The 27,902-nt window shown below is 37.4% G+C and overlaps 2 long non-coding RNA genes across 3 annotated transcripts; both read left to right on the top strand.

The window, feature by feature from the left end:
• The first annotated feature begins 1,053 nt into the window (after positions 1-1,053).
• Positions 1,054-9,536, top strand: LOC150059166 (uncharacterized). Its single transcript, XR_016536604.1, has 3 exons — positions 1,054-1,131; positions 7,353-7,610; positions 9,321-9,536. It is a non-coding gene; the product is annotated as an uncharacterized LOC150059166 (long non-coding RNA).
• A 582-nt stretch (positions 9,537-10,118) lies between these two features.
• LOC150059165 (uncharacterized) lies at positions 10,119-20,145 on the top strand. 2 transcript variants are annotated; one of them, XR_016536602.1, is made up of 3 exons: positions 10,119-10,217; positions 10,883-10,965; positions 20,018-20,145. It is a non-coding gene; the product is annotated as an uncharacterized LOC150059165 (long non-coding RNA). The 2 variants fall into 2 exon arrangements; XR_016536603.1 differs by lacking the exon at positions 20,018-20,145 and adding an exon at positions 13,306-13,521.
• The last annotated feature ends 7,757 nt before the right edge of the window (positions 20,146-27,902 follow it).

The raw sequence follows: 27,902 nt of genomic DNA, 5'->3' as shown, positions 1-27,902 counted from the left end.
AGATTCTGCTATGGAGATTACAGTGGCAGCTTGATGCCTCTGTGTGAAATAACATGTCAGTATCCAACCTTGTTCAGCAATGAGATTTGGCACTTCTAGAAGCTCAAATTCTCCAGAGCCACTGCCTTCTGTTGAGAGTGGATAAATGTAGAGATGAAAAGTGCCTTTATTGCTCCTATTCCCTATCTATTTGATTGCATATTGTGTTGTTTGGATTTACAACTCACTCTTGAAATTTCTGGTTTTGATAGTATCTATTATCTGTGCTTGTCACTTGCAAGAATTGAACTTCATTTTCTTTATTGCTCTTCTGTACCTGTGGTGGATGAGTAGTGGCCTTCTCTGGGCCTTCATTTTCACAGTCTGTCCATAAACATGTTGACAACGAAGTCTCTCAAATGCACATATGTCACGTGTGTCATGAAGAAAAACAATGAGCCCAAGAGACAAAAATAAATAAATAAAAATAACAATCATACCACGGGCATTGAACTAAAACAAAAGATGTCATATTATGCAGTTAGAATTAAAAGGGAGATTACATACTTCAGAATAGGATATCAAGCTATCTGGGTTCCATGCAATCATTCTCTAAGTTAAATAATATTTCAGAAATGAGTATTTTTGTATTTCAAGTAAGTCAGTTAACATTTCAGAAATGAATATGTTCATGTTTAGTGCAGTGATTACAATTCCTACTCTACTACTTTGTCTTGAAGATTAAATTAGATGTTGTTTAGTACTTGATACTTTGAACAAACCTCTAGCTTCCTCATATAGGTCATAAATAAATACATGTTCAAACTGAATTATTCAAGAATGTCTGTGTCTGGTTGTTGAGCTCTACACGGATGAGGTAACGTGGAAAGCTTGTATCAGCTTCGTATTACTATCACAGAATGCCACAGTAAAGAAAAGGTTTATTTATCTATGATTGTACAGGTTCTGGTTCCAGGATGTGATTTCCCCATTGTTTTGGGCTTCTGGTGAGGTTGATATGTCATGGTAGAAGCCTATGATGTAACAAACAGCTTTTATCAGTGGCTAGGGGAAAAAAAAAGAGGCTGGGACCAGGATTCTCACCATTTCTTTGAACAGTCCACCACCAATGACCAAAGAACACTGCGCTAGGTAGGCCCCAACTACTGAGTACACAGCACCTCCCCTTAGTGTTATTCTAAGGACCCAGGGTGGACACGTGAATCTTGAGGGAAAGCTATTCATATTCAGATCAGAGCAGAGCTGGAAGAGATAGACCAGTGGGGAGCTGTTATTACCCTGAGACTTGAACGGTGAGAGATGGTTACCTGTGCTGATAGTAGATGTGGACAGAATCACCCAGTGACGAGCTGGGTGTAGTAGAGACTCTAATCATCCTGTGCCAACCTAGCAGGGAGATAAGCCAAAAGTCTACAAATACGTCAAACTCACTCTGATTGTCCCTTGATTTCCAGTTTGCATAAGACTCATATCTACTTTTACTGCTAGACCAAATTATTAGAGAAGCCAAGAAGCAAGGCTGCCACAGTACAGGGGAAAGACTGCATCAGAAGGAACAAGCAAAGCTTCCAGAAGAGCAACCATACTGCTTTGCTTCCTTCTTTACATGGAGGGCTTGGGTGGTAGTCCTACAAATTGCAAATGTGATCATATCACTTTTCTCCATAGAAACCCTCCATAATTCATCAGTGCACAGAAAAAGCCCTGTGCAATATGCCCATGCCAACACCCCCAGGCTAGACCACTCTCCTGAGCACTCAAATCACATCTTCCAGCATCTCTTCTCCCTTTTCTAGAAAGCTACTTGTGTCTACTCTATAGCCTTTGTGCTTGCCACCATGCCCAGACTTTTTCTAGAGCTGTTCAAATCTCTCTTGTCTTATCCCTCAGACAGTGCCTCAAATGTTCTCTCTGCTGAAAAATCTATCATAAGTCTCCATTCTAAAGTAACCCTTCTTTAACTGAAGTATAATAGACCCTGCAGAGAGTGCAACAGTATAAATAGTAGTGTGCTCAAATTACGTGTGTGTGTGTGTGTGTGTGTGTGTGTAAATGTGGGTGTGTGAGTATGAAAACTAGATTAAAGCCCAACAAAATAACACCAGGAAAGTGGTGCTTGCAAGAGGAAAGAAGAGTATATAAATGAAACATGAATGAAGGGGAAAGGGAAGGAGAATGCAGACCAGCCTTCATTGCACAAAATTAAGAAAATTAAGAATGGATAACTCAAAGAGAGGTGAGAATGTTGAAGGGGTGACGTTGATCAAGATACATTATAATCCTAAACTGCTTTGTTAAATGGCACCTCCTTTACACAACTACTTAAATATAATAAAAAATAGAAATAATCCTCTTGAAAAGTAGAATAACCTTTTAGCAAACACTATTGGTTTCAACTGAACTTCTAATCCCCTCTTTCAAATTAACAATGGGTCTGCAATTTCAGACCCATTGCTAATTGAAAGGCTATACTTTACTGCTCTTACAAGCATGTAAGACAACTCACAAAATGAAGTAGAAACCTAAGAGTCCTGTAGGAATGAGGGTGCAGAGGAGTGCATGGCTGAAGTGCTTCTGTGCGTGTCCATCTTAGCTGCTTGGAACACGGATGTAAAGTCTAGAACTCTACTCATCTTGAGGACAACAGTAATTCCTTGGGGATACATTAAAGAGGAAATAATTGAGAAAATGAAAGATCACTGTTTACCTACCAGCTTTGAAAAGCCAAATTGTGAAAGCTTACTCAATAAATTTAGAACATTATTGAGAACACCCTTCTTTTCTATCTCCTGCTATATCTTGAGTTCCTAAACCTTCCCTTGGGTCTCTCCTCAATATTTCATTTCTTTCTTCCACTGAACATATTATGATTTTAAGTCACCATTTTCAATTCTATTTATTTCCTATTACATGTATGCAGTTCAATTTTTATTTAGTTTTATTCATTAATTGTGTATTAGTCATATACAATTTTACGATTGTTTTCTCTGGCCATGACTGCCTCATAAAATTGAGAACCACTTTCAATGAAGGAATCAATTTACCTTGATTTTATTATGGATGAGACTGTTTTCCTGTAGGCCATATAGTCTTAATGATTTTCTTATTCTCCACTGAAATAGAGAATACTAGAAGCAGTAAAATTGTTTCTAAAGTGTAGTGACTATTTCTAGTTCAATGCAAGGCCATTGCTTTAGCTGGGAACCAAGATCTAAAAGTCTTGTGGGTGCTCTCCTTAAATTAAAAACAATCTGAAATTAAATTTCCTTATTTAATTAGTCTTATATTTTTAAAAGGGGATTGGTTTAGAGCTGTTTTCATCTAGCTTCTAAGAGGAGGCTTTTGCTAATGAAAATCTACAGGAACTTGCCAGAAGGTCAATACACATGTACATTTACAATTGCATCCTACTGGGTTCTTTTACAATAATTAATACCATGGGGATTCTTTCCCCGCCCAAATAAAACATTTTGTGCCTCTTGATGAGCTCACCATGAAGCTGGTCCCGATGTGTGTTCTCCTCTCCATCAGGCAGTTCAGCTCTGATGTTATTCTCTCTTCTTGCGCTGTGAGGGAAGGGATATAGAGTTTCTTTTTTCTGAGTTAGTCTTGGATCATTTGAATTGCTCAGGATGATTTGATTTGATAAAGTTTGTTCCCGTTAACAAGAGGAGGTATTGTAGAAAGTGTTTGTGCTGTGGTCTTGTGAGTTTGACTTTCTTCTCTGAATTGCTCTAAGAAGACAGAAATAGATTAATAATTAGCTATTTATAATAATGTTGATAATAAGTAATAACTAACATTGTTTTAGCGTGTATGAGAAACTCTTCTAAATTCATTGCATTCATTTTTTAAAAAAATTATTGTAAAAGTGATGTACAGAGGGGTTATAGTTACATACATTAGGTAATGAGTACATTTCTTTTTAAACAGTGTCACTCCCCACCCTCATTTTCTCCAAAGCGTTTTCCCTCCTGACTCCCTCTCCTCAAGTTAGATAGCTCATTTCCAACATAGTGTCTAGTGAGTATCACTGCTGAATTAGTTCCCCCTTTGTCTTAATCCTCCCTATTCATCTGCTCTTTTGCAGAAGAGAATATTGATCCATACAAGGGTTGAAGAAGTTGGCAGGGTTGTAAATGTTAAGTAACTAGCAGAACTTAATTGTGAAGTCTAGGTTTCTGATCCCAGAGTCTGTATGCATTGTAATCATGCTAACATTACTTCTGAAAATAAACTATTGTTGAAAAGCACATGACTCTTTGATTGTGACAAATATACATTCAGGAAAAGTAATATAGTCAGTACTACCTTTGTATCTAGAGATTAAAACCCAGAAAGAATACAAAGTTGAGTATTTTACTTGATGTTCATAACAAATTAGAATTAGTGCACTGTCATGGAAAAGCAAATATTTCCCAGCCAGTTAAATCTATGCAACTTGGACCTTCTTGATATAATTCTCTCTACCTTAGTTATTTTATTATATTATCTGTATCATGGAGTCTATCACATCTCAAAGCTATATCGAAAGTACAAAACTACTTAAAGCACAATAATAGTGATATTTGTTCATGGTTTCAGAGAGTTCAGTCCCTCATGGTAGAAACAGTGTGGTGAGTAAAGATCACATTTTGGACAGGAAACAGAGAAAGGGAATCAAGAGGCCAAGACAAGATACAGTCCCCAAGGACACATCCCCACTGACCTGTTTCTCCTACTGGGTCTCACTTCCTACCTTCCTCTATTTCCCTATAATACCACAACATAGTCAAATACTATATATCCAGCAAGGGATTAATCCACTCATTATGTTAGAGGCTTCATGGCCTAAATGTCCCCCAAAGTATCACCACAGACGTCCCCAGAGACATGCTTTACTACTTTTCCAGGCATTTCTCAATTCAATCAGGTTGACATCTAAGATTATCCATCGCAGATGTGGAACAAGATTTCCCTGTTTAATACTATTAGTATTGGGATGGAGATAATTTTCCATGGTGAGGGGCTATTCTAGCACCTTGTCAGATGTGTTGCAGGATGCTAAAGCTCTTTCCCTTAGATATCAGTAGCATAGGCCTCCCCACTCTTTCATTTCCACCATCCCTTACTCTCCCCTGCCAGCTATGACAAGCAAGAGTATCCACAGATATTTCCAAGTGTTACCTGGTGTTCAGAATGTCCCCCATATAAGAACTTCTCGATTTTATATTATTTCTGCAGGTATTATAGATAGTTGATGCCATGTGACTGGTACACAGCAGGTCCCCAGTGAATGTGAACTACTATTAATTATATTTAATCTTATCTCTTTCTTAGATAAGTGTTCTTTCCAGGCCAATATGCACAGGGACATCACTTTCCCAGATTGCTGGAAGGAATCAAACGAGCCTATATATATATATATATATATAAACATATATGTACTATATATACAGTACATGTAGTATATATATAGAGAGATAGTATATGTATATATGTACTATATATGAAAATGACTGTTCCACTGCTCAGACTCCATGTGCCTAGTGGAACCATATCATGCTCTTCATTACTAGTGTAATAAATGAATTAAACTAGTTCATTCTTTGCAAGTCAGTAGTCAATATTGCAGTGGTCTAAGGGAGTGGAAAATGTAGAATCCACTCAGCTCCAATCTAATTCTCAAGTTGGCCTATAGGCATGCTCCTTGACTCCCAGACTGAGGCCTGCTAATCCAATCATAAGTAGAACAGTTTCCAATTATCAAGGTTTTGAGTTCAGTGGAAGCCAGAAATTCTTGGTAACTTTTCCTGGTACACTAGGAGATCTTCCTTCACTGAGTACTTTGGCCTCCAATATATTTTTTGATCATTAAAGGATTTCTGCCAAAGGCAGTTGCACATTATTGACCCTGGGATAGCTATTTCTAGTCTTCCATTTCTGCCAGAAATTGAGGAAAATAAAGAAGAACATTTTGTGTCAAAAAAGTAAAAGAGGAGATACTTGCTTTTTCCTGGCAGAGACATTTGAGATTTCACTCAGAAGCCTTAAAATGTTTTGAGTAGGTTTTTCTTTTCACATAGTAAAATTCTCAGAAAATAGTTCTTGAATAAATACAGAATCAGAGGAAATTAGTCTCACATATAATAAAAGTATATAAAGTATACTTCAAAGGAATATTATTCCAATGGAATTGAAAAAATAGAAACAAATAAAAATGAGAATTCAATACATAATCCATTTTAGTCAGTGGGAAAGAAGATGTATAATTCTATAAATTGTTGAGGAGCAAAACTTTAAAAATAAAATAGGATCTTGACTTCTTATTTTAAAATAAACACAAAACATCTCAAACTTTTCCAAGCACTATGAAACATCCATAATCTAATTTTGGAAAGCTGAGAAGAAGTATGGCTAAAAGACAAGCACTCAACAATATTCATAATAACAATAAACGTTCCAGAGATGCAGAAAAATGTCCAAAATAGCAATAGAGGACACTCAGAGCTCTCAAACGATTGAGGATGCAACAGGAAGGTATTTTGAATTGCTGAGGGGAGGAGAGATAGTTAAGGAGATCATATTCACTTCTTTCTTTATTTATTTTTGCCATTCCTGGAGCTTGAACTCAAGGCCTGAGTGCTGTCCTTGTGCTTTCTCAAGGCTAGAGCTCTACCACTTGAGCCACAGCACCATTTCCTGCTTTTTCAGTGTATGTGGTACCAAGGAATTGAACTCGGATCTTTGTGCATGGTAGGCAAGCACTCTACCACTAGGCCAAACTCCTGGCCCACACTTCTTTATTTTTCCAGTTTTATTGAGATATTTTTGACTAGTGAAAAACACGTGTATATTTAAGAGAGACAATTGGATATTTTCGTGCCAATAGATGTTGTCTAAAAAGTACCATAATTAAATTAATGAATATATCCATCTCACACTAGGCATTCATGTTGGTCAGTGATGGCTCTTTAAAAAATATAGATAGGTAGATAGATAGATAGATAGATAGATAGATAGATAGATAGATAGATAGATGATAGATAGATAGATAGATAGATAGATAGATATAGATATAGATATGTCACTAGTAACCACAGTTACTGTTCTCTAGATTAGTCTCGAGATTTCCAGACCTGACCATAGTTGGTGTCACTTTTAGGTACCAAACCTTTGGGTCAATAGTTTGACAAATGTTGAACTAAATATGACTCGTAACAGATTCTGACTGAAGTTTACAAACAATGTGGAAATAGCTCTCCTTAATACACAAAGGGCATCACTGAACAGAACTCTTTTACCTCTGGGCAGAAAAAAAAGTTTTGTTAATAAAAATACTAAGAACTAGTTGCTTTCAATTACTTTGTCAGCAGAGTGAAGTTCATTTCCCATTTTTGAAGTTGAAGCCACTCAGGAGAAAATACAAGCACTTCTTGGAGAATCAAGTGAAAACACTGGCTTTTTATTGCCTTGTTAATGTCAGTAACCCCGGATTCTGTGCAAGTGGCAAACAATTCAATTAGCTTGGTGTAGAACATGGCCTCTGTACTATCACATAGAGATAGACTTCTGAGATCTACAAAATGAGCTTCCTTCTGTGAAGAGCAGTAATTTTGGAGGGATTCCAGGTAAATGTAGCTCCTAATTCTAGCTTTCATCTATCCAATTTGACTGTGATTGTAGGCGGGCAGTTACCTATTCCACAGGGGCACTGAGAATATCACAAAACTGAATATTCATAAGTGGACTCTAGTTCTTGGTATTTACTTGTTTGGTGCCGGGGACAAGTGATTAAGAACAGAATTTGAGATAAATAGGAGAATGTGCCAAATGATCACTGATGAGATGTGGCAATGGTGTCACTTTATATAGTACAAGTTTACCTATGGAGAAACCAATTCCAGAAAGGAGAAGAGGACACATTTTATGGGGAAAAAAGCAATGAGCGCAAAGATGCCATGAGGAGAAAAGACATTTCTACACTAGAGGAAGCCATGTGGCTGAAACATGAGGAATGGGCAGATTGTGGGTGACCTACATTTGTCCCGGTGGTCACTAATTACTGACTCTCATTCTACTGCGTTCATTTCTAGAAACATCTTGGTTTTGTCTAGAGCAATAGCAGATTAACTTGGATAGGAGTGGCCATATGATACAGCTCTGGCCAATGAAAGGAGGCATAATTCTCTGGGGAGAGCCTCTTTTCCCTAAGTTAGAGTACTGCATGCATTATAATCAATGAGCAATTGCTCTGGAGCTACGGGTGCTTTTTCCTGCCTAAAACAATGGCTCCATACAGGGAGTTGAGGCAGCTATCTGTGGCCCCTATTGGGACTGAGAGTAGAAGAAAGATGGCTTCTAGACTCTTCGATGATTTCTTCTTCAGCAGCTGGAAATTTTTACTTTTGGAAACCTACTATAAAAGTTGAGTTTCTTCCTTTTCTGATCCATCACTGAACTTTCTTTTAATAAACTCATAACCACAATTCCCAACTGATACAGAGATCCAAAGAAAGCGGACCATGTAGGGCTTTCTAGAATACAGAAGAGACCCAGGGGTTTAAGGATTCAGAACATATATGAAACAACCAGCTGAAATGAATGATACATTTGGGGTTTGTAATAAATAGATAACAACATTATAAAAATAGCAATATTCACATATTATTTGTTAGTCTAGAAACAAAAACATAGGTTAGCTCTACATATAGCTACAATTTTTTTCCTGAAATGTATTATTTTCCTATCCAAAGTAAAAACCTCAAAAAACTGCCCAAAGTGTACATTGCATCAGCACTGGTCTATCTTGCTACATTAGGTGCCAGTGATTAAACCAACACCACCTGGACAGAAAGTGTTGATTTTTCCTGATGTCAAAAGAGCAATGACAGCAGAAGCTATATTCAATGTCCTGGAAAATTTTAAGGCTCAAAAGTCCCAAAGGAACATAGGCTCAATGATTTCCTAGTACACAACGGAGGACTCTTCCAGCAGAGGATTACAATTACATAAGGCCACATGGGATGAGGCTAAATGAAAGGATCTCCAGGATGTGGAAACAAGAGCATTCTCTTGTGTGATTGTTGTTCTTAATGTATTTCTCTTCTCTTTGATTACCCTTTGGTTAATCTCATATTGTTACAGTATCTGACTTTGTCATCTGGTATATTGTATATACATTTCTTTGTTTATTTCAAATAGGAAAGGGAAGGGGGGAAAAGAAGATGATTGGGAGGGGATGAGGGGAGGGAAATGAGAAGGGGTATCATGTGTGAGAAGTAATACATTTGGTGAATATAACTGTAACCCCTCTATACATTATAATAAATAATTCTAAGGCTCAAGTCACTGAAGGCTATTGAGATTGAGGATGCAGGATCCCAGAAGTCACAGATAGCTTAGCAGCCATAAATTGTCCAGTGAGCTCGAAGGAAGATGAGAATGGAGAATACAGCTTACTGCCTAAGGTACATCATGTTCCTGTAGATGGAAGTGGAACAACTGCATTTCTCCTCTGCTCCCAGCACAGACAGTCTCCAACTAGGATGCCTGAGAAATGAGTTAAGTGTAAACCAATGTCCTTAGTTGGGATGTGAGGCATTAACATTATCATCCAGTTGTGAGATATGTAATATATGACATGTAATATAGTATGGTATATATTTGAAGAATTGAACATTTAGGGTTGGGAATATGGTAGAGTGCCTGCCTGCCTAGCATGTACAAAACCCTGGGTTCAATTCTTGGTACCACATACACAGAAAAAGCCAGAAGTGGTGCTGTGGCTCAAGTGGTAGAGTGCTAGCCTTGAAAAAGGACAGTGCTCAGACCCTGAGTTCAGGCCCCAGGACAGAAAAAACAAAAACAAAAAAAATGGTTAGGCATAGTGGCAGAAGAGGGTATCTGGATTTTCACGTCTGATCTAGTTAAAGAGAGATAAGAAATATCATTTTGAGTCATAACATTTAACTTTACAACAACTACCTGTATTTATATTCAGTGTTATAGAAGCACCCAGGAATGTATATACATATCAATCATATTTTCACCTATATGTATACAAATGCATATTCATGTACATGTACTTATGAGTATTTGTACATTTATCCCTGTAAATTACTGAAGATGACAGATATTGTGGAATATAAAGTTCAAGCTGAAAATCTGCTGAGAATAAAGATACCACAAAGATTGAATTCAAATCATCACAGCAGTGGACCCCACGTCTGAAGAAGGTGAGTAAGGGAGCCTCCATGGGTAGATACGGCACAGGTACCCTGGTGTGAGTAAACACTCAAGGTTTGGGAGAATCACTTAATCATCACTGCCTTGTCCAAGTAAGAAACAGCCATCCAGGGTGAAGGCCACACATGCGCCTTGCTACCTTGAAATTCCCTAGAGACCCATTTGTAGAGATGAAATTGCTTCTTATGCTTCCCCCACTTCCATGAGGGAGCCCCTCTATTAGGCAGCGGGGTCTGGTAAGCAGGGATAATCACTACTTGCACAAATGTCCCCTCATTTTTTTTGTCCTCTACCATCACAAATAGCCCTGGTGCAGAGCTATTCAGTGATCACAGATAGTAATTCTGAAAATAAAACTTGCCAAAGGAGCCTAGGCACTAGTATATCAGGATAAATTGTGTGTGAGTTTATATACATTATGGAATAGTTATAATGAATATGGAGTATACATAAGGACAAGAAACAATCTCACTTCATACTGACTTGCTAGTTAGCAAGCTTGGCTGTTTGGAAATCTAAAAAAGCAAACTAATTTGCAAAAATAGATAGCAAGGGCTTCCGTGTGATTCTCAAGTAGAACTTTCAATTTGCAAGTCTTTTATCTGTCCTTGTTTTTCATCTGCCCTTCTTTCCTTCTGGATCATTTAAACCTCAGCAACTGCATCAGCATGAAGGTTTTGAAGAATTGCCTGAAGGCTTCCCAAAAGAGTACAAGACAGTCTACTTGGATATTTTCAGGTACCTTTAGATGTAAGACAATGGTCTCTGGATATCTGCCACAGGTCATATGGATTGGTGAAATTCAATCAGCTCAGGGCTAACCTACAAAAACAATAATAACACAGCAGCTGCAGCAGCAGTGATTGCATTGGTAGTATAGTTTTATTCAGCACATTGATCACTGTACATTCAACCTTTATCTCCAATTTTTTTACTTCCTATGAGCTACTCTTTTTAAAAAGCAAAGAAACGGCGTCATAGTTCCTAAAACCACCCAGTTCATATATAGTAGACAAGATTGACCACTGAACCACTCCAACCCAAAGTTTCTGTTCTCAGCTTTCTCTGTGGTGTTCCCAGAGACACTACATTGTACTAAGTTGTGTGCTGTGTGTTAGCTATGCTGAAACTATAGGCCAGAATTATAGGTAGCCTTACCTACAGATGCTCAAGCCTCAGCTTGTAAAAAGACGAGTAGTAGCCACTTGAACCACTTCAAGTGGAGAAGCCATGCTGGAAAACTGAAGTATGATGTCTCTGAGACATGCAGTAACAAAGACATGTTGCAGTTCGTTGTGACTTGGAATTCCTTGTTTCTGTCCAGAAACACTTTGACAACAATGTGGCAAAGGAACAAACCAAAGTGACAAGTGGCATCCAGCAGGAGGCAGAATTGCTTCTTTGTAATATACACAGACAGGCCAGGTGCTGCACTCATAACCCTGGGTATTATCAGCATACAAATAACTGTAAAGCAATAACATCCCTGAAATGTCAACTTTGAGGTGAGTTCATACTATTATGAATGCACTTATACTAGTCAATATTTATTGTTCGCAAGGCCAGGTGGCTGTGTAGAATAGGACATATTTGTCTTTTGATTATTTTAACTACTCTCCACTGACTTTATGTTAAAGTCAATATGTTTCAACCATTGGCTTCTTGCTTGCAGGATTATGGGATCTAATGGAAAGAGGCTGATAAGTAACTATGTAGGTCTATGAAAAACTACCCTAATATTGACTAATGAGATTTATAATATTAGCTGCATATTGATAAGCTTAAAAGTACATTTATTATTGTACAACTCTTTTGTGAGCAACAGCAAGGGAGGAGGCATGCGTTCAGTCATTTATGTAGTCATTTATTCAGCCAATAATTCTCAGCATCTATTAATGGTATTCCTGCCCATGTACCATCAGCATAGATAGGGGGAAGATATCTCTAAATGAAGAAATATATGCCTAATCATAACATGAGTGGACTTACAAAGGAGTGCAGGATGCTATGTGAATTCAACCCTACAGACCAAAACTAAGTTTCACTCTGGGTTTATATTGAGACTTGAATGGAATGTGTCCCTTGTTCTGTAAGAAAGAAGGTGTGAATCATCTAGGTAGAACAATAGTATTTGCAGAGCTTCTGAAGGATAATGTTGAGACATCTGATGAACACTAAAGTTACTAGAATAAGATTAGCAGAAGGAAGAGATCCAAACGAGTCTGGAGAGATGGATCACAAGAAAGGACATTCAGACATCATTCCACGGAACATGGAGAAGTCCCATGAGGAAACGTAACATGCAATAGGACATTGTCACAAAAAGCTAGGAATTCTTCTAAATCTCTACATTCATTAGCTGTACAACACTACCAGGTAGATAATATATTAATCATCCTTGTTGTCAAGATGAGGACTTTCACCATTACAAAATTTTTATAATGTATGTTAGGCAAACAGCCAAAAGCTGACCTGGGATATGAATCAGGTATGAACCCAAGGCAATCTGGCCTCAGAATCCATCTGACATGTCCTCCAACAAGCAGCTTTGTGTCTCAGAGGAGGGTGGATTAGTAGGCAAGATCTAGCCATTTTTCTTCACTGGGATGTCAGTGAATGAGTGTAGAGTAGGAATCTGAGAAGAAACCACTGGACATCTATCCTCCTTGGGTGAGTATAGCCAGAGGAGGCCTTTTGACAAATGTGAGCAGAAGTACCTTCTGCACTTATTAGACATTTTGCACTTAAGCGGCTCTGCTAAAGCAGGAGGTAGTCCATATTTCAGCACCTTCCATTAAGCTGTCATATCCCTTCCCCACAGCTCCTCCAATACGGCAAGCCTAGGATTAATAAAATCTTTACTTCGTGAAAGTTTTCTCCTCTCACTTACCCAGGCAGTGTGTATTCTGCTTCTGATGGCACAATCTAATAATTTTAATGTAAAATGCACAAGGTCAAAATCATCTCTTGCCCCCTGGGTGGCTTGGAATCACTTAGCAACTGCAGCCAATCTTTGATGAAGACTGGACACATACTGCGCTTTTGCTTCCTTTAGAACGCTTACTACTTCCTTTGCAGGCAACCAGTGATAATCACCTTCATGCAAATGTCTCCTTTTTGAAATTGGATATGAAACACTATTCCATCCAATTTCCCAGCGAGAGAAACAAGGGAAATAGAATTGAAAAGCTTATTAGTTCGTTACATTGTGTATATGTTTGAACATAGAAAGTTTTTGTCCATAGAAAATCGATGATTATATATGTATAATTCCTCCTATACTTGCATGTTAAACCAAGCATCTTATTAAAATCTTGAAAGTAATTGTCTTTCTAAGAGTATTTTAAAATAAAGAATGCATTCACAATGCAAGTATAAATTCTTACACTGCTCAAAAAAATCACACACATACACAAACACAAATACACAAAGGTACTTATATATATATGCGGTTTATATACCTATATACAAATATAAATGTATATACAAATATGTGTGTATGGAGAATGTGTTTTAATTCCCCTTCTGTCTTTAATTTGCTGATTTCCCTTCAACATTCTCTAAACAGATAATTCTGTATTTTCTTACATAACTTCCTGTCTCTCATTTACTTCTGGGGATCTTGGAAGTTTACACAGAATGCAGCCTATTATACACATTATTCTGCAGTGTCTATTTTTCATGCAATGTATGTATATTCAATATTAAAATTCTTTTTTTAAAGTGTTACATATGGCTATTGAGCATTTGGCTAGTGTAAGTGACATTTCAACTTTCTGTCTGTCACTAAAACAAAGTATCTGGAATGATAATCTTATAAAGAGTAAAGGTCTGTTGTGGCTCACAGCTCTGAGGGTTCCAGCCCACAGTCATTTGGCCTGTTCTGGGTTTGTAGTAAGGAACTACCTCATAGCAGGAGCCCCTAAAATCATGACTGGGTAGCAAAAGCCAGAGGAGATGCCAGAGTTCCACAACTCCCTTCAAAGTCACAATATCAATAACCTAAAGACCTCCCACTAGCCCTACCACCTCTCCATTAAAGAACAAAGTCTTTAATACATGTCTTTAGGGGATATTCAATTTCCAAACTATAATGATTACTGAAGAAGATCCTGCTTTTTTTATAGTTTTTTAATGTTAGTTTTATGATGCACAATTGGCTTTTATAAATTATACAATTTGGTGTTTGAGTGTTTTCTTTCACCGAATTTTATGACATGACTACAGTTTAATTTTAGAGTGAAATGAAACCTAATATTCACGAGCAGTCTCTTCTCACTCCCCAAACTGCCCTTCCACAATCCTAAAAAATACTAATGCATACATAATATCGCCATAGATTTGCTGATTTAAATGGAATCATACTGTGTGGTCTTTGTGACAAGCTCATGTTACTCATTATGTTTTCAAGATTCATGTATGTTATAAGGCCATATACTATGACACTAAATGAAAGGATATAGAAACAAAAGCCATATAATGAGTGATTGTTGTCCTTAATGTACTATGTTATTTCTCATCTCTTTTCCTGTCCCTTGGTTATCTCACATTGTTACAGTATTTCACCTGGTTATCTGATGTATTGGATATATGCGTATTTGGTTATTTGAAATTGGATAGGGAAAGGGGGAAAACAAGATGAGGGGAGGGGCTAGGGGAAGGGAAATGGGGACCAAGACATGAGAATGGGTATCAATATATGTGAATGCACCTTCTATCTGGTGAATATAATGTAACCCTTCTATTAATCACAATAAAAAATATATGGGAAAAATATTCATGTATGTTGCAGCATGAATTGGCACTTAAATTATTTTTATTGATGACTGGTATTCAGATATACAAGACTGTATTTTTTATGTTGAATATTTGAGCTATGTTATGATTTGAACATGAATTGTTCCCCATAAGTTCACACGTTAAAGACTTGGTTTTCCCTTTTCAAATGTTTCTTTCAGTCATTTGTCACAATAACAGATGTCTGTCAAACACAGCTTGTTTCTGATTTTCTGTTAACATACCACTGATATGAGCATTTGTGTCCAGCTTTCAATGTAAAAGTATTTCATCTTTGTTTGGTATAAGATACACACACAGCCACACAGGAGTAGAATTGCAAAGTTATTTGTATTACTCTATGTTGAGCATTGTGAGGGCTGACCAAATTGCTTCCCAAAATGTCTATTCTCACAAGCAATATATGATGTTTCCAGTTTCTTTATATACTAATCAACGGTTGTTATTTTCTTTTTATACTTATAGCCAGCATCACCTATTGTTCACATCTCTCATATCCTTGGTTATTTATTACTAGGCATTTTCTTGAGGCTACTGTGACTATAACGTTTTCTGATTTTTATCTCCATGTTGGTTATTGCTATTGTATAATAAAGTTACTGAGTTTTGTAAAATCATCTTGCATCGTGATACAGTGCTAAAAATGTTCATCAGATCTTGAAGTTGTTTTGGTAGAATCATTAATACCTTTGAAGTACTAAACTACGCTATACACAAATATGGATAATTTGACTTCTTCCTCCTTTGCTTGGATGCCTTCATTGCCTAGAAATCTCAGACCTATAATGAACCAAAAAAAATGGGAACAATGGACACTTGTTCTCATTTCTGACTTTACAAGAAATGATTTCAATTTTTCTCAATTAGCATGATGTTGTCTATGGATTTGTCATGTTTTTAGTATGTTGAAATACATTTATTACTACTACCACCAGAGCTTTTAAAATAAATGATATTGTTTCCTCTATATTAACTTATATGTTGTATAGTTATTTATTTGTTATATGTTGAGCTATACTTTCATCTTTATAATGAAATCAATTTGATCATGACATGTGATTTTTTTTTTGTCAGTCATGGGGCTTGAACTCTGGGCCTGGGCACTTTCCCTGAATTCCTCAGCTCAAGATGAGTGCTCTACCACTTGAGCCACTGCTACTTCCAGTTTTCTAGTGGTTAATTTGAGATAAGATTCTCAATGAGATTTCATGCTGGGCTGGCTTTGAACTGTGATCTAGGATTGCAGGCATGAGCCACTAGCACTGGTGTATGATCTTTTTAATGTGTTGTTGAATTCTGTTTGCAAGTATTTTATTGAGAATTTGTATGTCTATGTTTTTATAAAGATTGGTCTAAAATTTGCCTGTCTCATTTTGAATTGAGTTTGGTAATGTTCCTTCTCTCTCTGTGATGGAAAAGTATTAGTCTGGATAGTATTAGTATAGTCTGGTAGAATTCAGCAGTGAATTCTTCAGGTCCTGGCCTGAAGGGTCTTTAGGGGATACTACTTATTGTAGCTTTAATTTTATTGTTTAAGATCTGTTGATGTAGTTTATATCATTTTGGTTCAGTTTTAGGAGATCATAGACATTTAGATAGACATTCACTTCTTGTATATTTTCTTAGTTATTTAATATAGGTTTTTGAAGAATTCTCTCCTGCTCTTCTGGTTTTCTTTCTTATTTGCTGTAATATCTCCATTTTTCATTTCTCATTTTTATTAATGAGATTTTTTTTCATTTTTTCAATATATTTTTATTGTAGTTAATAGAATCGTTGCAATATATTCACCAGATTTAACAGGATTTTTTTAAAATTCTCATTGCCTAGTTTCTTGGCCTAGAATAATTATATGATGTTGGTTATAAGAGGTGAAAATAGTTGTTCTTATCCCATTCCTGATTATAAGAAGAAAGCATTAAGATATTTGCTATTCACCATAATTTTTAGCTATGAGGTTTTCCTTCAGATTTCCTTTATTTGACTCAGGAATGCTATTATCTTTTTGTTTTCCAATCACCTTTAAATATGAAAGGCTGGTGGATTTGTGTTATGTGAGATGATTCCCATGTTGATTGAATTTAAAGTCTTGAGTCTGGATTGTATGATCCGTGCTCCACTGTGACTCTTTATCCTTCATTCTTCTCACATACCCTCTGCTCAGTTCAAACTAAAGCTCAAAGCTGTATGTGTATACTAGAATCAAGGTATTTTATCTTATAGTATGACTAAAAATGCCATATAAAGGGCTTAATTATTCCATTCAACTTACTTTGCTTCATCATCTAAAAGAGAAGATGTTAACTTTCTCAGTTTATATTTCAATAATAGCTAATCAGGTAAGCAAAATTATAGTTTCTGGTTGAGATGCATTTAAGGCCCAGAAACTATTTTTAGGACATTTTCCCCAGAATATAGCATATGAAAGTTACAGTCACAATTCTATAACTAGTGAAACATTGATAATATTGTGAATATTATTTAATAGGAAAATTTTCTCTGAAGACATGAGGCCATCAATATCACTATTATTATTAGTTTATTTGGCCTTTTATTTGTCAGTCATGGAGGTTGAACTCAGAGCCTGGATGCTGTCCCTAGCCTTTTTTAGCTTAAGGCTAGCACTCTACCACTTTGAGCCACAGCAGCACTTCTGGTTTTCTGGTGGCTAATTGGAGATAAAAGTCTCATTAACTTTCCTGCTAGGGTTAGCTTTGAACCATAATCCTCAGAACTTAGTTGTGATAATTGCAAGTATGAGCAACTGGCACCAGGTTGGTTTTCTTAAATAAAGCAAAAGTCACTATTTCTTGGAATCATGGGTTTGAAACAATTTGGGGGAAAATCCTCAAATTAATTTATCTTCTTTATTTTTAATCTGTTCATACTGGCCTCCAATTCATTCATTACCTCACTTTCTATTACGACTGAGGAATTTTGTTCCAAATGAAGAAGCTGAAAGCTTTCTCATGCTCTGCCCATTAGTTTCCATATTATTTAAGCAGTCAAAGAAAGAAATGGACCAGAGAGGAAATATAAAATAAATTTTCAAACCCTCTGTTCTAGAACAATAAAAATCCAGGGTTGAATGTTAGCTTTGTTACTAAGTTGGGAGAAAGATTGCCCTCTCTCATCTGTAATATGGAAGTCATCATACAAATATCCTGAAGTTGTACTGAAATGTAAATAAGAAAGAATATTTAATGTTCTCAGCCCTGGGTCTGACAATTTGCCCATCATTGTTATCACTATTACTAATATTACATACATATGTATATATATAATCTAATGCTATTATGACTGTTATCTATATTGAACATAGGTTAGGACTCTATTCTAGCAGCTTGTTCAGTATCTTCTGTCCTCATCCAGGACTTTGAATGGGATATGCCAAGCTCAAGCTGTTACTGCCATTTTAATTGTTTAATATCCCCTGAGCACTGAGATGACACACACCAATTGTGAGAACACAGAAGGCGGTGCATATATCCTCGCCCACTGAGTTGTGCAGGGAGCCTGGAGATAGCTGGATTGTGGCTGAGAAAGCACATCCAGAAACACCATCTGGACCAGTGCAGTTGGGGCTCCCAGGAAACCTGTGGGGCCTCTAACTAAACCAAGCTATTTGGCTTTTAATCAACTTAATATTAAAATTCTCCAAACTAATTTCTCCTAGAGACACGTGATACCCAGAGCTCATACATCAATCAGGCTGCTGTCATTTTTTCTGCCTACATCTCATTCAGCTGGTCAGCTGGTTGATGAACTAGAAAGTATAGACTTTTCTGTTTAAATGCAGCAAAGCTCTAATCTGAATAAACATACTTCCTAAAACCTCACTTTAGGAACTTAAAACACATTTGAAGATTTATGGTTTAGACAACCAAGTAATATGGTTTCTGGAATAGACGCCATAGTACCTCTCTTGTTAGAAAGGTGGGAAGACCTTTTCCTGGCAACTGTGCTTTAACAAGTCACAGCAACTTTGACTTCTCCTCACTAAAAACTGTCCAAGGAAGTCCTAAATTATGGGCATATCATTAGTATAGAAGCTATCTCCTCCCACAGGCTAATTCCTGATTAGGGCTCCACTCAAAGTCACACAATGCACTCAATTGCTTCCTTTACTTCACTGCTTGCTTTAGCTCAGTAAATAACGTTTGGAGACATCTAACGGTGTCCATGTTTCCATAGTGAGCCAAGCAAGATGTTATTAAAAACCTATGCGAGACACATGACCTATTTTACCTACAATGCTGGGTGAAGAAGACTCCCATTCAGACCTTGTTCTTTGTCTTCTGTGTAGATATCTTGACTTCTCAGATACAGGCACTGGAAAATTACTTTCCTGGATTGCTGAACTGAGCAAACAATTGCAATCATCAGAATCGATATTCAGCTTCCATGGATTTTTATTTGCTTTGTTCCCCCCCACACACTGGAGTTTATATCCATATATCATAACAATACTATTATAAGAAGATTTCAATAACCAATTCTCTAAAATTCAGACAAGCAATAAACATTAAGTAGTCTAAATAGGCAGACTATTCAGCCAAGCAAATAGTCGATATACATAAATGTATCCATTTAAATTTTTATTTTATTTTATGTTTTTCTTTATTTCCTTTATTTTTAGTTTATTATGGTTATTATTATTTTGGAAGCATTCAGGACCTTATGATTACTATCCAGACATTCCAGCACTTGAGTCCCATCTCCAGCCTCAGCATTTGTATTTTTAAATATGTTGGAATTTGGAGAAATGGAAGGTCATCTCTAGTTCCATGGAATGAGATAAATAGATGTCTAAATATTTCACTATATATTCATGCCTTGCATGAATCATCACAGTTAATAAGGATAATAATAACAACTGCTGATTATCTGAGGTTTAGTTTATAAAAAGCTTTGTTTACCCATTCCATTTGGTTTCCATGACAGTAAGAAAGTAAGAAAGACTATGACTCTGATTCCCATTTTATCTTCACAGAAATACCTCTCAGTGCCAGTCATGAAAAAGGAGATGCAGTGACAGAACTGGCCTTGCTAACATCTATCACTTACACTTCCTATCATCTCCCTCCAGCTACTTGACACTCCATTGTCTTAAGGGTTCAATCAAGGATTACCAGATTTGCTTCTGTATTTAAAAAGTTGTCACAGTTATAATTTTTTATTCAGCAAACTAGAGATTACCTAAATTCTATTACCATGATAGGTTCTAGGGAATCAAGAAATGCAAAATAAGATCAAAATTACTGGGGCCAGGAGCATGGCTTAGTGATAGATTGCTTGCCTACCATGCACAAAGCCCTGGGTTCGAGCCCTGGGTTCCACATAAACAGAAAAAAACTGTAAGTGATGTTGTGGCTCAAGTGGTAGAGCACTAACCTTGAGAAAGCCCAAGGACAGTGCTCAGTGCTCAGGCCCTGAGTTCAAGCCCCAGGACTAGCAAAAAAAAAAAAAGATCAAAATTATTGCTCTAGAACACTCAAAATCATGCTTAAAGTTTAAAAAAAAGTAAATAAATATCTTGTAGAATGCTGTAAATATATATAAAATATCAAATAAGGAGCAAAGAGTAAAAAAAGGACTTTTCTGAAAATTGACACCACAGAAAGAGTAACCTTTAGCAAGGCCCCACAGGAAGGGAAGAGCAGAGGTGCTATATCAGGAGAGAACACTGAACCAAGGCCCAGAGCATAAGCCATGAACAAGTGCAACCTACTTGTGAAAAGAAGAGCATCTCAGTGGGTTTCAGTCAAGCATACTGGGGAATGGTGATAAGACTAGAAGTAAAATGGCAGCCCAACAATAGCTTACTGAAAAAAAATTCTAGTTTTGTTCATGTACATTAATAGAAAAAAATTGGTGAATTTCACTCTGCTATTTTCATACGTATATTCTAAGGTACTTTGTTCATGTCCTCTCCCCCCACCCATTATCCACAGTTATTTCTCCATACAGGTCCCTTCTGCATTCCATCCCTTCTGTCTTCCTCCTGATTTAGGTTTTCATTGTTTAAAGATTCCACATATGACAAAAAATGTGACATTTGCCTTCCTAAGTCTGGCTTATTTTGTTCAACATGATGCCTTTCAGTTCTATGTATTTTCCCGCTAATAACATAAGGCACTCCATTGTGTATCTATGGCACATTTCATTCATCCACAACAGTCACCTAAGCTGATTTCATGACCCAGCCATTGTGAAGAATGCTGCAGTAAACACCAGCATGCTGGTGCCTCTATTGTACAATACCCTCAATTCTTGGGATATATTCCCAGGAATGGTATAACTATGGTTACTAGTCAAATACCCCATAAAAGAATCTGGTATTTAATCTTACATTATGAATATTTTTCAGGCTTACACTTTTTTTAAAGATACAAAATCTGGTAATAAGCTTTGTACCTAAGGACTTGTTTAATAAATGTTAAAATTCCTTCTCTGGAAGGACTCCAAGCTTTTTACAGCACAAAGAAAGAGAAAATTGGGGTCTTAGGGATTAAAAGATGATCTGGACACCATGGCTTTTCCTTGGTGGGTGCGTGAAGGAAAGAGACACTGAAGACTAATGCTGGTGTCTCAGCCTGAAGCAGGCTGCCAGGAAGCTCAGTGCAGACCTCTGAAGAAAAGGAACAAGCTCTTGTTGTCTGGGGGGAGTGAGGAAGTTGATTGTGAGTATTGGGCAAACCCAAAGAAAAAAGTCATGCCTGCAAAAGGAAAATAAAGCAAAAACCTTGAGGTAGGTATAAGTTAGTGGTACTTTTCAGCAGCATAGAGACAGGATTGACCAGGCATTTATCCTCACATCTTCAGCCTGATGGTTCTCCTGGCACTGAACATGAGTTATGTTCTGTCTTGGTATAGGGCTTTGCTTTCCCCCCACAACAAATATTAAAGGATCAACAAAGAATAGTTTCTCTACAAGGGGTTTGGGGCTACTTGGTTAAGTATCTAATGAATTTATTTAATCATATATATTGCAGAACAAAGCAAATAGTGAAAGACTTGCAGCATGCGAAGAACCTGCTGTGGTTTTCCTTCTATGCAGTGGGGAACTTTGCATTTACAATTAAATTCCCATAGGGCTTACCTTGGCCTATAGGATTTTAACACATTCCAGCCCAGTTTAATGAAGTTTCTCAGGCCTTGCTCAGCATACTTAGGCATGAACAACTACCTTTCTTTTTGTCATAGATGCCAAGCACTTCCTACCTTGGGCATTTACACATTCTGTCTTGCTTTTTCTATCTTTCATGGATAGTTCCTTTGGCTGGATTTGTCCTAAAAGTCAGATTCAATCTAAACGTTGCTTTTCCAAAAGAATCTCCATGACCATGCTGTACAGGTAGCTGCTTCCCTTTGTCCCATCCCCAATCCTTACCAGAACATTTGGCTGCATTTTCTTCTTGGTGACTGTCCAAAAATGTGCCACTGGAGTGATTTTTGTCTGTTGTCTAACAGAAAAGTTAAATGCTATCATCACTCCTGAATCCTCAGATTTACCACAGGGCTTTGCACAAAATAAATGCTCACTATATAAACAAAAAGAAAGTCTGAGATGAGATAAAGTGTATTGCCATTATTATTTCATGTACCTCAATTTCTATTGGACAGTTCCAGGTATAGAAGGAAATGGATATACATTATTGTTTCACTATGCTCAATCTGGAAATTGTGCGATTTGTAAAATTGTTTTGTCATATTATTCCCAGCCTCTTGTCCTTCTTTCCACTCCCACCCTATTCTCCATCTCGTGTCATTTTGCTGGTTATTCCATAGCTGTATATGAAAGGAAAGCAATTTACCATTTTCAAGGTAGCCAAGTCTTTCTTGTTACATACTCCTGATGGTTGTCTAGAATCACCTGAAGAAAGCACTGCTATATTTTTAACTTTAGTCATATTTCCATAAAGAAATGTGTATTTAAAATTGTGTTTCCTTAACAACTAACTTATCTCATACCAAACTCCTAATCCTGTCCTATTCCTCTTCCCAAGCTCTATTTCTGAGTTCTATCTCAACACCAACATCCAGGCCTAACCTGAACACTCATCCTATCATGCAAGATTTGCTTCAGACATGACATCTTGGTAAATGGAGAAGAAAAGTTAGTTGATATATCTGACTAAATTTCAGGAGAAAAGGGGGGGAAATGCCCTAGGCTGATTCTGATGGAATGTACCTCAGCACTGCCTTCATGAAATTTACATTTTTGGGGGGGAGAGGGACAATGCAGGTGTGTTTATTTCTGCAAGATAATGTCTAGCACATGAATATGAGACTTCTTATAGGACCTCTAGATTTTAACCATTCATTAATTTTTCAAGTCTTTGTTGGAAATACATGGGCTGGGAGGACAAGTCTTCTGGACTATGAGCCATAATATCCTTATACACTAATCCTGTGTTTCATATGTAGTTGAACAAATGGTAAAATGAGCCAAATATGTGAATGAATGAAAAAAATCTTACAATATAGGGTCAGAGATTTTCTTCCAACTCCTGTATTGTTTCAGTGTCTCTGTTGTATAAACCTTTATACTCCATTAAAAAGACCTCCATGATTGATGAGTAAGTGGCAAATCTAGGACACAGAAAAGTCACCAAAATAGTAACAGTAAGAGTAACAAAATAGTGGTCAAATGCTCATCACCTCTAATGAATCACAATGTTTACTTTCAGACTCTTTTCAGTGTATTTGAGCAATAATCCAAAACAGGATAATCCAAACTACTCTTTCCCCCACTGAAATCTCTGAATAGGTAGAAGAAAAAAGTAGAAAACAAGAGGCTTCCTTTTCTTGGGGTCATTAATTATGCATAGGAAGTATTCATAATCTTCTAATTGTATATTTTCACCATGTAAGAGGAAATTTTGGGGTATAGAATTAGGCAGGAAGTTTGTTTATGCTAAATGAAAGCCCTTTTACTTCCTGGAAAAGTAGAGATGAGGATGAAAAAGGAACAAGGCCTGGGTTTATTATATCTTTACTCAGTCCATTTGAAGAAGTGGTAGCTGAACTTCAAATGAGTTCCCAAATGCACATCCGATCCTAATTCCATTGTGCAGGTTGACTTGCCCTGGTCTGTTTGGTACAGCTAGTACAGCTTCTTCTACAGGATCCCAAAGCACTGCTAAACACTATACACCCAGTTTAAACAGCATCTGATGATACCATTGGACTGTGTACAAGTAGCACCTAGTTTTAATGGCTGTAAATAGGACAATTATGTATTTAGCAATTGATTACCCCTTTGAAGAAAGGAACTAAGGGGCACTTATGTTGGTACTTTGTCTCCAGGGCTTGACTGACACCCCCGAAATGGGAACAATATAGCTTGACATCACTCATCACTTCCTGGTCTTTATAGTAGAAGAAACACTAATTTGGTGTTTACAACTGCCAAGGGCTACCACTGTCTAGACCACCTCCTCCTCCCACATGCTCATGACCAGAGGATTTCAAAGGGCCTCGATTCTTAGCTCACCTCCTTGTCTTCTAAGCAAAACTGCTGCCCAAATAGCTTTTTCCCTTCAACAAAATGGTTGAAAGTGAAGGAATATATTCTCATGACAAGCCTAGCTGCTCTGGGTTCTTTTAAATACAATTTCTCTTATAAATGTGATGAATTAACAAAAAAATGACTTAACCTGAGCCCTCTTTTTTTATGATTTTATTCTAAACAACATACATTAACATTTTAAAATAGAAGTTAAACAGGTGTCCAGTAACAGAATGACAAGCATGAAGTGTGAAATCTAAAAGTTAGGAAATTAAACCACATATGGTCATCTTTTTTTTTAACATCCTCCTGGCCTGTTAAGTGCCCTCATCACTGTCAAGCCAAGCAAGACTTGTAAAACTTGGGAAGAAGGTATTCAAAGGCAACATTTGCTGGGTGCCTTTAATGGCTTCTGTAATTAGTCTTTTAAACAGATTGCCCTGTGATCTACAACAAGGAATGTAGGGAGATGAGCTGTTAAAATCATTTCCTGGGGAAACTGAAGAGCTAATTGTGGAAAATGAGGCTTGTCTTGTGCAGAGATTTCTGGATCATATTTCACAGAATAAACATGGAGCTGGAAAGAACATTCTCCAGGGTTCTATAAAATGGCTACATCTAGGAACTTTTTTTTTTTTTAGCACCAAAGTGCTAAAGGTCTGCTTGGCCTGCAATGGTTAACAGATACTAAATGGTACAATTTTGTCCTTAAGAGCTTGGAAACCAGTAAGAAAAAAATGGAATGTGTTAGAATGGCTTGAGGCAGAGAGGAGAGACAGAGAGAGAGAGAGAGGGAGAGAGAGAGAGAGAGAGAGAGAGAGAGAGAGAGAGAGAGAGAGAGAGAGAGAGAGAGAGAGAGAGAGAGAGAGAGGTGCCAAGAGATAATGATGTTATCTTTACCATCACCAAACTGGTCAATTTTTGTTAATATATATACTTGGAGTCCCTCATTATTATGGACAAAAGTATAGGTTTCCGGAGACTATCAGAATGGGCCTGTACTATACTATTTCAATCACTCTCCATCTCTTAGTAAACACTTTTGTCTCACCATGACTTAAAATCACTCTATCTCAGAGAAATGGCTGATTAATTCTCATGAATAATTTTGGGGCTGACTAAAACCTCCTAAAAGTCAAAATGATTTAAGATTCTGTGCTTGTTTCATGCATACAGGCATACAATTTTTATATAAATGTAAGATAGAATGCATTGTGCGCTAACTCCATGCTATACACAGGCCTAATCTCTCTAACTGCCCTAATGTGTTATTAAGCACTCATTCACCTGAATAGCAAGGTGTTATTGCTTAGGAAGTAGAAGGCCAGTGCATGACCTCAAATCATCAGCTTCAGGTCATAGAAATAATAAGCAGAACAAGGATTCAAACTCGGGCAATCTAACTTCAGAATTGATTTTTCAGTGTGTAAACATTGTCTCTTTCGTGTCCTTCTGAATTCCCATTTCCCATCTGTAACCAAACATATGGAACACATAAATTTCTTTTATGGGCCCTAACATTACCATAGAGCCCTAGATGAATGTTAACTGGGTGTTGGATGATGGGGAGGTATATTAAGGATGAGGTGGCAGTGAACTTGACCTAATTTCACTACTCAGAAGAATGAGCCATATTACTTTGATAGACATGAAAGGTCCTTAATGTTTTGTTAGCTGGGAGGATGCAATGCCTCAACGTAAAGAATTCTACTACACTCCTCCACTGACTTCCATTGCCCAGAGTTCTGATCAGGCCAAGAAAAGGGCAGAGCGGAGGCTAAAATTCAAACCTGATGAATGACATGCAAAGTCCCCCAGAAGTTTCTGGTTTTTCATCTGAAGATTCTTGAAATCCTCATTGTAAACTGCCTTGGACTTCACCATGCAGACTTTGCAGCCTAGCTGGCCAAGAACTAAAACCTCAGAGAAAAAGCAGAATGAGCTAGCAGTTTTAGGGCAATTCTTCAGGTTGACATACTAATCTCCATCTCTCTCACTCACGCAACCTTCAGTAAATTTTTGACATACAATCAAATCTAAAGATGATTTTTAAAGGAAGCAAAAAGCAAACAATTCTACTAGAACCTGTGTGTTTGCCAGGTCATCTGGTCTTCAAGACACTATTCTGCATAATATATGAAAATGCAGAACCATTTACTAGCCCTGGAGAGAGGAGAAAAGATTTGGTATCACCTGTCTCCTTCTGAGAGCCAGATGTAGGAAAATACATTAGGAAGCTGAGCAGCTCAAATCCTAGTTGCCTAGCCATGCTTACTGAGGTGGGGGACAAATCTATTTGTTTCCACTGAGCAGGGCCAGCCATCAGCAGAATGCTAAGCAGCACTTCAGGGCGACTGAATGATTTACAGAGAGGACATGCATGTGAGCTCCTGTGTCAAAGTCAACATTTTCTTGGCCCTCAGTTTCAGAAACTACAAGTGAAAATGAAAAACGATGGCAGGACCTACCTCTGGCCGCAGTCCTTGCCTCAACAATTATTAAAGCCTGCTAGTTTTCCAGCATCCTGCTAGAAGCCAATGGTACAGAAAAAATCATATACTGCTTTCTACAGTATTTATAATTGTCACAAGTATTTCATGGTTTTAAGAATCACCGAGCTGAGAGTTTTCTTTGTGACATGTGTTTCACTTTTCAAAATAAAAATATATTAGATGAGCATAAGTGTACCCATGCATTGCTTTCTCATGGTCTAGAATACCCTGTTCATTTGCTCACAGAACCTCCACATAGAATTCAAAGTGTAGCAGGGCTATCACATTGACAATATGAGGCCTGTGGGGCCAGGCCTACTCAGCAATCCTCATCATTTCCTGTCCCAGCACACCCTCACAATTTAGATGCTACTGTCCCTATCTAGAAATATGCCTGCAGGGCCAGGAGTTTGGCCTACTGGTAAAGTGCTTGCCTAGCATGCACGAAGACCCGGGTTCGATTCCTTGGTACCACATACATAGAAAAAAGCCAGAAGTGGTGCTGAGGCTCAAGTGGTAGAGCTCTAGCCTTGAGAAAGTCCAAGGACAGTGCTCAGACCCTGAGCTCAAGCCCAGGACTGGCAAAAAAAAAAAAAAAAAGAAATGTGCCTGCAATTTTTGCTTCATATCCTCTACTGTTTAAGATTCTTCTAGTTTCTGGCTTTTCTTCAGAGTTATCTCTAGATACCTTAGACTCATTTTCAAATGCTGAATCTGAAGCTCAGGGAAGTAGAATCAGCTCAAGATTCAGGATCCAAAAGGAAATCGAGTTCAACCAAAAACATGTTCTAAATCTCTCTAAGTTCACACCCCACCATAGTTTTTCTAATTCACTTCTGCTACTCAGTCCCAAAAACACAACCCAAGATCTC

This window comes from Megascapheus bottae, chromosome 9 (genome assembly GCF_031878675.1).
Source record: "Megascapheus bottae isolate mThoBot1 chromosome 9, mThoBot2.hap1, whole genome shotgun sequence".
Lineage (NCBI taxonomy): Eukaryota > Metazoa > Chordata > Mammalia > Rodentia > Geomyidae > Megascapheus > Megascapheus bottae.
The sequence above is the reverse complement of the archived record's forward strand: the minus strand, read 5'-3'. Positions and strand labels throughout refer to the sequence as shown.